Here is a 14,149-nt window from a genome sequence, read left to right as displayed (position 1 = left end):
TGCTTGGTTCAATATCTTCTTAAAAAGTTAATTAATTTTTATTGCTGTATAGTTGCTTCACAATGTTATGTGAGCTTCGACATGAGTCAACACTTACATTTATGTATACGGTCCTGGTGGTGGTGGTGTAGTCACTAAGTTGTATCCAACTCTTGTGATCTCATGGACTGTAGCCCTCCAGGCTCCTCTGTCCATGGGATTCTCCAGGCGAGAAGACTGGAGTGGGTAGCCATTCCCTTCTCCAGGGGATCTTCCCGACCCAGGGATCAAACCTGCGTCTCCTGCATCGCAGACAGATTCTTTACCATCTGAGCCACCAGGGAAGCCATATGTTACTTATCTCTTCCTGGGAAATGAATAACAAACACTCGTTTCCTTCATTTAAACAAATGTTGAATCTCTGATTTGTGCCAGGCTTTGTGCTACTTGTTAGGGTTGTAGCCGTAAAAAGGACAGAGGAGGCCTCTGCTTGTGAGGACTGTGTGTGTAATTAACAAGCGCATAGACAGGCGAACAGCTGCCAGTTGTGAGAAGCTGTGGAAGACGTGAATGTTAGGGGTCAGCTCTGGGGAGGCTGTCCCTGCACCGTCATCACAAGACACTGCTATCCTTTCTTCTGAATTACTAAAATCTCTCTGTGTGTTTCCTTCTGGCTGTGCTGAGTCTTCCCTGCTGCGCTCTCCAGTTGCGCAGAACCGGGGCTCCTGCCTGTGGGCTGCTCACTGCGCTGGCTTTTCCTGCTGTGGCGCGCGGGCTCCAGGGTGCAGGGCTTCTGCTGCTTCCTTTCCGCTCTTGGGCCCCAGACGGCAGACTCAGTGGCTGTGGTACACAGGCCTCGTTGCTGCACCGCCCTGTGGGATCAAACCAGGGATCAAACCAGGCCAGGGATCAAACCATGTGCCCGGCACTGCCAGGCAGGTTCTTAACCATGGGACCACCACGGGCTTCCCCCTTACAGAACCTTAAAATCCAGAAGGAGGCGCTTATTACGCTAATGGTGGAAAGAAGAGCTTCCAGGCGGAGGGCGCAGCGTAAGCCAAGACCCCAAGGGTGACGAAGGGGTCCTGGCTCGTTTGTGGAATTGCAGCAGCAGGAATGTGTGGGGGAGCAGGGCCCGGTGGAGGCCCTGGAGCTGATCTGCTTTGGGGAGGGGTGCTGGGTTTATTTATGGGAAACCTTGGGCTAGGGTTAGTCCTGCAGGCCAAGTGAGTGATGCCCCTGGGCTCCACGGGATCAAGCGAAGATGAAGATAACATTCTGGTGCATTGCATGGAAATGGGAGGGACAAGGAGGTCTTCGGATGCTGACAGAATCTCGGAGGTGGAATTTACTAAGATGAGAGATATTTGGGGGAGGGGTGGAAGGACAGATTCGGGGGAGCAGTCTTAAGTTCCGCTTCGGAATGAGGTGCGCCGTGGCCCAGGCGCCTCTGGAGCTGAAGAACATGAGCTGGGGGAGCCTTTCTTGCTCGTGAATCGTCCATACCATGCTCTGAAGAACGACCAGCCTGCTTGCTTGCATGGAACTCTTTCCCGGATACCACTCTGTACCTGGGTTTACACCACGTCACCCCTTCGGCAAACGCTCACAGGAGGTGCTCGGTAAATATCTGCTGATGGCTGTCTGCGCCGAGCATCCTCAGCTCGTTCAGAGCTCGACTCTGAAGCAGGAACTCTGGGTAAAGGGGAAGAGAGGCAAATGAAGAGGGTTTTTTTTTTTGGTGTGTGTGTGTGTGGTGGTGATGATGAAATGGCTATTTTTCTAAAAAGAGACGTCAGCTGAGTGGGGAGGATGAAATGAAAGCGAAACTGGCTTGAGGGACACATCTAGACATCTGGTCCCTGTCCGCTGTCTCTTGTCCTCCAGACTCAGCGTCTCGGGTCGGCTTGAGTCTCTAGACTCCGAGGGTAGCGGCCAAGGAAAGGGAGTCAGGGTCCCACCTGCACGCCCGTCTTCCCTTCCTTTTTCTGTCTGTCCTTTTTCCTCCCTGCTCTTCTATTCCCACCTTAGAGAAGAAAAGGCGAAGTTTCCTGGAGGGAAGGGGAGGAGGAGAGTGAAGCTGAGAGCTCCACTCGGAGGTCACAGGCCTGGGGATGCCGTTTGGACCATGTCGCCACAGTCACACACGAACCTGAATGAGTCATGAGTGTCTCACGCCCTGAAAACCAGCAGGACGTCCATTTTCACCGCATTGTCTCAGTGTTCCGGAAGATTGAAGCTGGTGATAGCAGTACCTCTTCTTAACTCAAATGTGCGTTTCCGTGACCTGTCCCGTCTCCCCAGCTGGTGATTTTTGACAAAGCAAACTAGAGAGGGTGGCGTCTTGCGATTTTAAAAGGTAAGCATTTGTTGCATTTTTAAAAACATATAAGTTATTTCTTCCCTGTAGGAAAGTAAAGAAATCTGTGATAAAATAATAATTAAATGCTGACAGTGCTAAATTTCTACCCAGCGTGAGCTGGCAGCAGTTTCATACCAAAACATTAGGTCATTGGGAGAGGAAAAAATCTGATTAAATACCTCTGTAGGCTTTTCTGATTAGCTGTTCTTAAAATGAGTCCATGACAGTAATGAAAGGGTGTGATTTGACAGCCGCAATTTACTCTTGGAAAAAAAAGGTAAAAAAAAAAAAGAAAAAAAAGGTAAAGTGGAATGGTGCGTCTGAGTGAGGGTTTTCCAGGGATTTCTTGTTGGTCTCTCCTAGTGGGGTTTGTTTCATAAGCATCAGCTTCTAGCGGTTTTGAGAGCCCCCCAGCTGAAAAGCTGATTGTGACTGGATGCGGGTTGAGGGACAGTTTCAGCGCCAGCCTTCCTTTTTCGTTTTTTGTCTTCTGCAGGCAGCAGGTTTCGTATTTCTGGGGTTAAATGACCTTGACATGAGCAGGTTTGGGAAACGCCGTGTGGGTTGTGGAGAGTCTCTTATCCCGTGTATTAACTTTCTGTGTCTGGCAGCTCGCAGTGTTTTCTTTGTATTAACTCGCCGTGGCACGAGGTCTGCAGGCCAGGTTTGACGTGAAGGTGCAACGATTATGTGGCATATGGTAAAGGCAGGGACCACCGCTAATCACTCTTTTCCCTTTCTCCTTGACTTCTACTGGTGATGGGAGAGTTCTTGAATTTGCAAGTGTTTTCCTCTTTCAGCCCCATCACGCTCTCACCCTCAGGAGATGCTTGAGCAGATGATTTTCTTGGCTGGGGTGTGATGGAGCACAGAGTTTCAAACCTGAAAGAGGATGCGATGCTCGCTTAGGTTAAAATGCTCCCTTTCAAAGACAAGGATGCTGGGTGGAGCTCCAGCTGAGGGGTGGCTGCAGACTGGAGCCTGGAACCCTGGTCTCCAGGTGTGCTGGCTTTTCCTTTGCTGTCCTACGTCCCAGAGGCTGTAGTGAAGCCAGTGTATTAGTGCCCTAGGGCTGCTATAACAAAATGTACAAGTGAAAGTCTCTCAGTCGTGTCCGACTCTTTGCTACCCCACAGACTGTACAGCCCATGGAATTCTCCAGGTCAGAATGTTGGAGTGGGTTGCCTTTCCCTCCTCCACGGGATCTTCCCAACCCAGGGATCGAACCCAGGTCTCCCACATTGCAGGTAGATTCTTTACCAGCTGAGCCACAAGGGAAGCCCAAGAATACTGGAGTAGGTAGCCTATCCCTTCTCCAGTGGATCTTCCCAACCCAGGGATCAAACTGGGGTCTCCTGCATTGCAAACTGAATGGCTTTTAACAAATCCTTTTTAATTAAAAAGTGTATGTATTTATTTGGCTGTGCCAGGTCTTAGTCCTGGCATGCGCGATCTTCGCTGCAGCACGTGGGATCTTTAGTTGTGGCAAACTCTCAGTTTGGTCCCTGATGAGGGATCAGACCTGGGCCCCCTGCGTTAGGAGTGCAGAGTCTTAGCCACTGGACCACCAGGGAGGGAACTTTAATCACCAGGGAAGTGGCTTTAATTAGGGCAACAGAAACTTTTTCTCTCGTATATCCTGGAACCTGGAACTCCGAGATCGAGGTCCTGGCCGCGCTGCGCAGACTGAAGTCTCTGTGGGACCCTCCGGGGCCTCTCTCTAGCTTCTGGTAGCGCTGCCGGTCCTCGGCATTCCCCGGCTGTGGCAACAGAGCTCCAGCCTCTGCCCCCAGCATTGGGTGCCTTTGTCCATGTGTGTATCTCTGAGTCTTTTCTCTCCTCATAAGGGCGCCTCTCACACTGGATTTAGGGCCCACCTTACTCCAGCAAAACATCATCTTAAGTAATTGCATCTACGTGTTTCCGAATAAGGTCACGTTCTGAGGTCCTGGGAGTTCGGGCTTCTGCATGGTTTTGGAGGGGACACAGTTCGACACGGAACAGGTGGGCTTGGGCAAGGCTGTCCACGGGAGGGTTTTGGAGCCATCGAAGGGCGATGGGTCGTTGTCACCTTCAGCTGTACTCTGAGAGCTTGTTCCGTCTTGATGCCTTTCCTGTTGAGTGCAGGAACCCGAGTCTTCTCCGTTTATTATTAATGAGGGTGATATGTAGTTTCACTTTTTAGCAGGGAGTGAGAGCGTGTGAGTCAATCCGAGGATTAGCCACAGAAAAAGGATAAAGTTAGAAACAATTCAAAGACGAGATTTGAGCTGCAGACATTATTATGGAGATGCTCTGGGTTCTTTTTCCGTCTCATTAAAGTCCTTCAGTTCGGAGAGTTGGTTCTATTTATTCTTATGCGTGCATGCGTGCTCAGTCGCTCAGTCGTATACTAGTTCTATATTTATTTATAATTTAGAATAATTATAATTTAGAATATACAGTAATTTATTCTATATTACTTATTCTGTAATTTATTCAGCAGTCACAATTATCCTACTTGTCTCCTTAAATATTATTTTTTTCACTCTCCCCTCACTCTAAATTTAGGGTTCCCTCATAGCTCAGTTGGTAAAGAATCCACCTGCAATGCCCAGAGACCCGGGTTCAATTCCTGGGTTGGGAAGATCTGCTGGAGAAGGGATAGACTACCCACTCCAGTATTCTTGGGCTTCCCTTGTGGCTCAGCTGGTAAAGAATCCGCCTGCAACGTGGGAGACCTGGGTTCGATCCCTGGGTTGGGAAGATTCCCCTGGAGAAGGGAGGATTCCATGGACTGTATAGTCCATGGGGTCGCAAAGAGTTGGACCTGACTAAGCAACTTTTACTTTCACTTTTTCGCTCTAAATTCACCTTCTGGAAAGCGTGCAACTTGATTTTATTATTTATTCATTTATTTGGCTGCGTTGGTCTTAGTCGCTACACGCGGGGTCTTTCATTATAGCAAGCGGGCTTAGTTGTGGCATGTGGGGTCTTATTAATAACCCCCCACCAGGACTGAACCTGTGTCCCCTGCACTGGAAGATGGATGTCTAACCACTGGATCACCAGGGAAAGCGTAACATTTTCCTTCCTTCTGTCCTGTCGCGCAGCAGACAGTCCATCGCGGCGCCCGTTTCCCGCCGTGGCTGTCTCCCTGAGCTCACCCCGCTGAGCCTCTTTCAGGCCACACTGACCCACTGGTTGACCTGCAGACGTCCGTCAGGCCGTCCGCCCTCACACTCCCCTGTGGCTCCTTTGGCCGTGTTCAGCGTCCCTCTCCTCTCCGCCCTTCCAGACACCAGCCGCCCTCGAAGCCCCCATCACCCCTTGTCCGTGGGTACTGCCCGGACAGGAGGTGATCTCCTCCTGAGTGAACACCTGTAGGACTCCTTGTCAGGAGCGCACAGATCGGCCTTTCCTGCTCTCTCACTAGAGGAATCGTGAGTTAGCAGCCACGGGCCCTGCCTCCTAGCGTGGTTCTGCCACTGAGACTTTGTGTGGCCGTGGGGCGTGTCCAGTGCTGCCTGTCTCGTCATGGTTCTGTGAGGAGCAGGTGAGACAGAACCTTAAAGTTATATGAAACTCGTCTATTTCTTTCTTTCTTTTTGGCTGCACTGACTGGGCCCTCACTGTCATGCGTGGGCTCCTCTCCAGGGGTGGGGCCCCGGATTTTCATGGTGGGGGCTTCTTTCGTTGTGGGGCAGGGATGCTAGAACACGTGGGTTCAGTCGTTGGGGCACGCGAGCCTGGTTGTCCCTTGGCATGTCACATCTCCTGGACCAGAGATTGAACCCGCATCCCCTGCATTGCAAGGTGGATTCTCACCCACAGGACCACCAGGGAGATCTCACTATTTAAATAGTAATTACTTAACGCAACTCAGTTTACTCTTCTGTCAGTCAGTGAGTTCAGTGGCTCGGTTGTGTCGACTCCTTGCGACCCCATGAACCGCAGCACGCCAGGCCTCCCTGTCCATCACCAACTCCCAGAGTTTACTCAAACTCATGTTCATCGAGTCATGAGAGAGTCATTTCTTAGGCAGGTTGATAAGGAGTCTAGGGGTCCCCAAGGAGAGAGGGGTCTGGAATTCTCAAGGAGGAAGAAAGGACAAACATTTTTCCTTCTCTACATTCCTTAGGATTATATAACAATAATGTATCCTGCCTGAGGACAGTCTCTGGATTAAGGACAGTCTCTGGATTAAACCTTCTGTTATCTTAAAATGTAAATTATAGGAGTAGACCTGGTCTTTACAAGGATGTATCCTGCCTGAGGACAGTCTCTGGATTAAACCTTCTGGCTAATTCTGTTATCTTAAAATGTAAATTATGGGAGTAGGTCTGGTGAGGTCTTGACAACCTCCAGACATTCTTTGGATTCATTGGAGAGTATATAACTTCGTTGCTAACACTAGCAAGTGGGTACTCTTTCTGCTCCCGTCTGATGCCTATGTCAGAAGCTTTCTCTATCTCCTTTACACTTTAATAAGTCTTTATTACACAAAAGCTCTGAGCGATCAAGCCTCGTCTCTGGCCCTGGATTGAATTCTTCTCCTCCGGGGGCCAAGAATCCTGGTGTCTTTGCGTGATTCAACAACAACCTTTCAGTCATTGATGCCATCCAACCATCTCATCCTCTGTCATCTCCTTCTCCTCCCGTCTTCAATCTTTCCCAACTTCAGGGTCTTTTCCAATGAGTCAATTCTTTGCATCAGGTGGCCAAAGGATTGGAGTTTCAGCTTCAGCATCAGTCCTTCCAATGAACATTCAGGACTGATTTCCTTTAGGATTGACTGGTTGGATCTTCTTGCAGTCCAAAGGACTCTCAGGAGTCTTCTACAACCACAGTTCAAAAGCATTAATTCTTTGGCACTCAGCTTTCTTTATGGTCCAATTCTCACATCCATACATGACCACTGGAAAAACCATAGCCTTGACTAGACGGACCTTTGTTGGCAAAGTAATGTCTCTGCTTTTTAATATGCTGTCTAGGTTGGTCATAACTTTCCTTCCAAGGAGTAAGCGTCTTTGAATTTCATGGCTGCAGTCACCATCTGCAGTGATTTTGGAGCCCAGAAAAATAAAGTCTGACACTGTTTCCACTGTTTACCCGTTTGTTTGCCTTGAAGTGATGGGACCAGATGCCATGATCTTTGTTTTCTGAATGTTGAGCTTTGAGCCAACTTTTTCACTCTCCTCTTTCACTTTCATCAAGAGGCTCTTTAGTTCCTCTTCACTTTCTGCCGTAAGTGTGGTGTCATATGCATATCTGAGATTATTGCTATGTCTCCTGGCAATCTTGATTCCAGCTTGTGCTTCATCCAGCTCAGTGTTTCTCATGATGTACTCTGCATAGAAGTTAAATAAGCAGGGTGACAATATACAGCCTTGACGTACTCCTTTCCCAACTTGGAACCAGTCTGTTGTTCTATGTCCAGATCTCACTGTTGCTTCTTGACCTGCGTACAGGTTTCTCTGGAGGCAGGTCAGGTGGTCTGGTATTCCCATGTCTTTAAGAATTTTCCACAGTTTGTTGTGATCTACACAGTCAGAGGCTTTGGCGTAGTCAATAAAGCAGAAATAGATGCTTTTTCTGGAACTCTCTTGCTTTATTGATAATCCAACGGATGTTGGCAATTTGATTTCTGGTTCCCCTGCCTTTTCTAAATCCAGCTTGAAAATTTGGAAGTTCACGGTTCACTTACTGTTGAAACCTGGCTTGGAGAATTACTCATCTATAAAATGGAACTATTAATCAATAGTACTTGGTGAGTATTAATATGCTAAAGCCCATGGGACAGTACCCTGGAGAAGGAAATGGCAACCCACTCCAGTGTTCTTACCTGGAGAATTCCATGGAGGGAGGAGCCTGGTGGACTAGTCCATGGGGTTTTGAAGAGTCAGACGCGACTGAGGGACTAACGTGTGGGACGGCACCTGACTAGTGGCGGTGGTCACCCTCGCCTCCTTGTAGTCAGTGTCTTCGGATGGGACCGTGGCCCCATGCGGATGCAGGCTGAGCACCTCTTCCTTGCGTGGGATGGAAGCTTGCACCAGACGCTCTAGGAACACTTGCTGGTGGAATCGTGAGCTCCAGTCTCGTCCCTGTGTGCAGTAACATTTACTTTTTTTTCTCTCTTTTCCCAAGGCATTAAAATTCCCACTGATCACTCTTGAGCCTGGAAGTTTTTAAATGAATAGAAATCAACTCTCTGACAGCAGTGTTGATTTGGGCTGCAAGCCTAAATTAGTTTGATAGGTGAATCGCTGTGGTAATGCAGATGTCATCATCCGAAAGTGGTCCGAATTCATTTTCTTTTGATGCCTCCTCATCAGGATGTAACACAGGCGTGTTCTGAAATGGAACATCCTCTATCAGTTTAATTCAGCGTAGTTTTGACAGCGTCAAGGTTTGTGTAATGTCCTTGTCGTAACCCTTTGAAGACCTTGTTCTACAGACGGGTGGGGCAGAACATTTCTGGCATGGCTTTCGGTTCCATGTCTGGTGTAAGGTTACATTCCCGGTCATCTCAGCTGAAGCTGTACCTTCCGTATCCCTGAGCTCACACTCAGGCCTGATTTCAGCCAGGAGGCGCCTGGACCCTCATACCTATTATTTATTACCAGCATCCTTTCCAGTTGGCCTAGGCATGTTGTTCAGTCACTAAGTCATGTCTGATTCTTTGTGACCCCATGAACTACAGTGTGCCAAGCTTCCCTGTCCTTCACTGTCTCCCGGAGTTTGCCCAAACTCATGTCCATTGAGTCAGTGATGCCATCCAGCCATCTCATCCTGTGTTACCCCCTTCTCCTCCCGCCTTCAATCTTCCCCAGTGTCTGGGTCTTTTCCAGTGAGTTGGCTCTTGGCATCAGGAGGCCAAAGTATTGGAGAAGATTCCAGTACCACAGTTTGAAAGCATCAGTTCTTCGGTGCTTAGCCTTCTCACATCCATACATGACCATTGGAAAAACCATAGCTTTGACTAGACGGACCTCTGTAGGCAAAGTGATGTCTCTGCTTTTTAATATGCTGTCTAGGTTGCTCATAGCTTTTCTTCCAAGGAGCAAGCATCCTTTCATTTCATGGCTGCAGTCTAGGCATGGGCATGGTAGGTGTTGCATGATCTAAGTAATCTGGAGCAATCTGTTGGAAATTTCTGAGCTGAGACTGTGTCTGGAGGCCACAGAGCAAAGTTAGGAAGAGGAGCCTGGTTTCCAGCGTTGGCTTGTCTGGCGGTCAGCTGTGTGGTCCTGAGAAAGTTACGGCCTCAGGGCCCTGTGTGGAGCACTTGTCCCGGTGACTGGGCATGCGGGACACATCCAGTAAGTGGTGTAACCGGTTTTCTCTTTCTTTTGAATTTCCTCAGAGATAACAGAACGTAAATCACTTGCAAGCAAGTAATACTTGCTGGGTGGTGTAATTTTGGATCCACAACCATAAGTCGTGATAAAGTAACGAGACTCAGGCTTGTAAACCGGAGCTGGAGTTGCTTCTAAAATCAGTGACAAGTTTGCCGCTGTTCGTGAAGCATAAAGCCCAGCGCTAGAGTTTTGGTGTCCAGAGCGTCTGCATCAGGACTGAGCTGGATGCGTAACTGAGGGGCAGGGCATGGTTGCCCCTCTTTGCCTCCAGTCAAGACAGGCGGGCCGAGGGGTGGCCCCGTTCTTTCTTCTGTGACCCTGGGGAGGCGCGTGGCCACGTCCTGGTCTTGCTGATGCTCATGATGGGCTTGTGCCAGGAAGAGTCTCTGGGCGGACCCTCACTGCCTTGGAGAGACCACCTCTCCCCCAGGGTGTATTTGAACTAGCGTAGCGGCCTCTTTCTCCTCAGAGAGCATCTCTGCTCTTTCCCGACCCCCTCCCTTTGGGGGTGAGGGAACTTGGCTTCCGGACCCGAACTGTACGCAGAAGTTGTGATTCGTCGGGTAGAAAGTGACAGTCCTGCTCGGTTGCTGGTTTTTATCTTATGTCCTCGTTCGTGGCTGTGCCGGCTCTTCGTGGCTGTGTGTGGCCTTTTCTGCAGCTGCAGGAGGCAGGCCCGCTCTGTCGCGGTGAGCGGGCTCTCTGCGGTGGTTCTCTCCTTGCAGAGCGTGGCCTCCTGGACTCGAGTCGTGGTGGGCAGGCTCGGGGCCTGCGGCTCGCGGGTTTAGTCGCTCTGCAGGATGCGGCGTCTTCCTGGACCAGGGACTGAAGCTGTGGCCTCCGCGATGGCAGGTGGACTGTCAACCCCTGGACCAGAGAAGTCCATCCTGCGACCTCGTCGTTGCACTTTCTCACCTTTCAGAAGAGCTGTGTCTTCCTCAGGTGCTGAAAGGCCAAGTGGGCGTCTTCAATGACGGATGGAGAGGTGTTTCGAGGTCAGAGCGGCTGAAGCCTGCTCTGAGGCGAGTAGGTTGCAGGGTGCAGCGCGAGTCTCGGAAGGGCGCGAGCGCCCAGTTGCACCCACCTTGCTCGTGGCCGCCCTGTCTTCCAGGTGGCTCCCCAGGGCCCGCTTGTGGCAGTGCTGCTTGGCTGGCTTTGCCTCTCGCCCTGATGTCCGCCTCCCCCGAGGGACAGGTATGCCCGGATCCTCAGACGGAAATGTCGCCTGTGCGGAGTGAAGGGCGTCCTTGCAGAGCCCCATCACCTTGTCCAGCCGCGGCCTTGAGTCTTGGTTCTCTTGTGTGTTGTGTCCTTGGCTGTCGCTTAGTTGTGTCCAGCCCTTCGTGACCCCACTGACCGCAGCCCGCCAGGCTTCTCTGTCCATGGGATTCTCCAGGCAAGAACACTGCAGTGGGTTGCCATGCCCTCCTCCAGGGGATCTTCCCCACCCAGGGATCGAACTTGCGTCTCTTATGTCTCCTGCACTGGCAGGCGGGTTTTTTCTCACGAGTGCCACCTGCGAAGCCCAAGCTGGCTGTCTTTATCGGTTCCCTAACCTGGGCACACCCCTGTCTCTGAGCCCGAGCCTTCCGGCTTGCCTGGCCCTGTCTAGACCTTCCCCCTGGGATCAGCCTAGTAGAGGGGCCCTGCTCACCTCCACCCACCCTGCCCCTCAGCTTTGAGCTCCTGGCTCACTCAGCCTATTTTCTTTCTTCCCACTGCCTCTTCCCTGCACTAACTCACTTGTTCTCTGCCCTCTGTGCTTTGTACACGTGGAGATAATTCATGCAGGTTTTAGCTGTATGTTCCTGGCCAAGGTAGACAGAGAACGATGTCTGTAGAAGGATGAGCAAGTCTGTCCTTCTTGTCCCATCAGTCACGACACGTGATGAATTTTTACATCTGAAACTGCACAGCCCGGCCAGAACCCAGGCTTGAGACTTGAACCCACTGCCTGTTAATCGAGACCACACACCTGGTCTCAGCTCTTAGTGAAGCTCAGGTTCTTCGTGTCTCACTGCAGGAAGAATTCCGTGAGAGACAAAGTGTTCAGTAAGAAGGTGGTTTATTTAGAGAGGTCCATCCTCCAGAGACAGATACAGTCGGTCTCAAAAGGCGAGAAGAGCTTTGGGATGAACATGCTGAGATGGACAGAGCGTGGTCTATCAGAAGGCGAGAGGCCTCGATATACAGTGTGCTTAGTTTTGACGGGCTGGATAATTTCATAGGCTAAGGAGTGGGATTATTAGTCCAACTTTTAGGGGGAAGGTCTCCAGGAAACTGGGCTGCCACCTACACCTTGGCCCCTTACGGTCGGCCTCAGAACCGTCATGGTGCTGGTGGCTGCGTCGTTTAGATGCTAATGCATCAGGTGGGACTCAAGGTGCCCTAGAAGTTGCATCCTCTGCCATCGTGGACTCAGTAGGCTCTAGCCAGTTTCGTCACGTACACAGAGCTGTCAAAGCTTCCATGATGGTTCAGTTAGTAAAGAATCCACCTGCAGTGCAGGAGACCCTGGTTCGATCCTTGGGTTGGGAAGATCCCCTGGAGGAGGACATGGCAACCCACTCCAGTATCCTTGCCTGGAGAATCCCATGGACAGAGGAGTCGGGCGGACTACAGCCCAGGGGGTCGCAAAGAGACGGACGCGACTGAGGGGACTGAGCACGCGTGCAGGAGTATGTGATTCCTTTAAAGGTGGCGCCCTGTTCCCTTCCCTCCTGACAGTGAAAGTCTCTCAGTCGAGTCTGACTCTTTGCAACCCATGAACTGTAGCCCACCAGGCTCCTCTGTCCATGGAATTTTCTAGGCAAAAATACCGGAGTGGGTTGCCAATTCCCTTCTCCAGGGGCTCTTCCAGACCCAGGGATTGAATCCGGTCTCCTGCTTTGCAGGCAGATTCTTTACCGTCTGCGCCACCAGGCAAGTCCAGTAGGAGGGAACGCCTTCCCTCCTATTTCACATCTTTAACGTTCCTCCATCTCAATTTTTAAATTTTAAAATAATTTTGTCTGTTGACTGAAAAGACGCACACACTGAGAGTTGCAAGTTAAGTTTTATTTGGGGCAAAATGAGGACTGCAGCCTGGGAGGCAGCCCCTCAGATGCTCTGGGAGAGCTCCATAGCGGCAGGGGGGAAGGTCAAGATATAGGATGTAGGTGAAGGGGAGTTCAGTGCAATCGAGGACTCATTTTACAAAAGGTTTTCTGCCAGTCACGAGGAGCTGACATCACCGGGTAGAGATTTAGTGGTTCTTTAGATATGAGGAGATGCAAGGACTAGGATCATGAAATCAGTTCCTGAAAATACCTTAACTGTCTGAAGACCTGCTCCACCAGTTTCCCTGGAGCACAGAGTGCCTCGACGTCCACCTGAGCACCCCTCGGGGTGTTGAAGGTCGGCAGCTGCAGCAGCTCAGGGTTCAGCCTGCAGAGATGGATGAAGAATGCCCTTATTGTTATTCACTCGCTGGCAGATACTCTCGGCAAGTGCCAGTTTGTGGTTGACATGTCTGTACTTGCTGTTTTTGCCTTGCATTTTGGCTTTAGTACCTAACTTCTGCATAATATGAGCTCACCTGTTGCGTGATGTTAAGCACCTCTTCCGTGCAGTGGAATCTCTGCCTTCAGCACCGGCCCCGCCCCAGTGGGTGGCTCTAATGCTGCAGACCTGCTGGGAGGCCTGCTGTAACCGGCCAGCCAGGCGTAGTCGGGCTGGAGGGCGGGACACGGGTAGCTCTCAGGTCCTGCTGGCTGAAGCCAGGGGTGGCGCCCCTCAAAGTGGTTTCGCCTCTCTGAGAATGGCCCACCTTTCAGGTGTTCAGCAGACTGCACCTCTCAGCCTCCTCCTCATGTGTGGGCCCGGGGCTCCAGCATGCGCCAGGGCATTTCTGCATAATCCGGACTTGCTTGGTCTCCCAGAGTTTTTCCAAAGGGTGAATACTAACCTTTTACTAAGAGTGGAAATTAGGGGGAGAGTTCTATGGAAAGGGCTGCCTTTGAAGGGAATAGATGAGCTGAAGTGTTAGCCGCTCCGTTGTGTCTGACTCTCTGCGACCCCATGGACTGTGGCCTGGCCGGGCTCCTCTGTCCCTGGATTCTCCAGGCCGGAAGACTGGAGTGGGTCTCCGTAACTGAATTAGAGGATGAAATGGATGCCTTTCACTGAAGGCATCAGCTCAGATTTGTGAAACGCCACTCATCATACGTTCTGGCCACTGGCCTTGCAGACGGTCGAGACCTTGGGTGACAATCTCGAGAGTTTCGGATGGAAGCCCTGTGTGGTGCAAGAGTGCCTGCCCGCCACGCTCCCCGCCTGCCCCAGCCCAGCCTGAACCTCCGCAGGGCCCACCGAGCCCTTTCCTGCCCCTCAGGGTCCGGTGGCAGCCACCAGGCCCTCAGAGGCAGCTCTGATTGTATTTTTCCTCTTTCTGCTTTTGTCCCCATCGCTAACAGCTCTGGATTCC

General features: G+C 50.9%; 1 protein-coding gene across 7 annotated transcripts in view; it reads left to right on the top strand.

The window, feature by feature from the left end:
* Positions 1-14,149, top strand: part of FOXN3 (forkhead box N3) — a 426,281-nt gene that overhangs the window by 43,470 nt on the left and 368,662 nt on the right. The window contains exon 1 of one of the 7 annotated variants that reach the window (XM_010845165.1): positions 278-2,338. The exons of the other annotated variants lie outside the window; for them this stretch is intronic. The gene's annotated coding sequence lies outside the window, so the exon portion shown is untranslated. Of the gene's footprint in view, positions 1-277; positions 2,339-14,149 lie in introns of those variants that run through there. 7 annotated transcript variants of the gene reach the window in all.

Source organism: Bison bison, unplaced genomic scaffold, assembly GCF_000754665.1.
Source record: "Bison bison bison isolate TAMUID 2011002044 unplaced genomic scaffold, Bison_UMD1.0 scf7180017864213, whole genome shotgun sequence".
NCBI lineage: Eukaryota > Metazoa > Chordata > Mammalia > Artiodactyla > Bovidae > Bison > Bison bison.
This window is presented reverse-complemented; position numbering and strand designations above follow the sequence as displayed.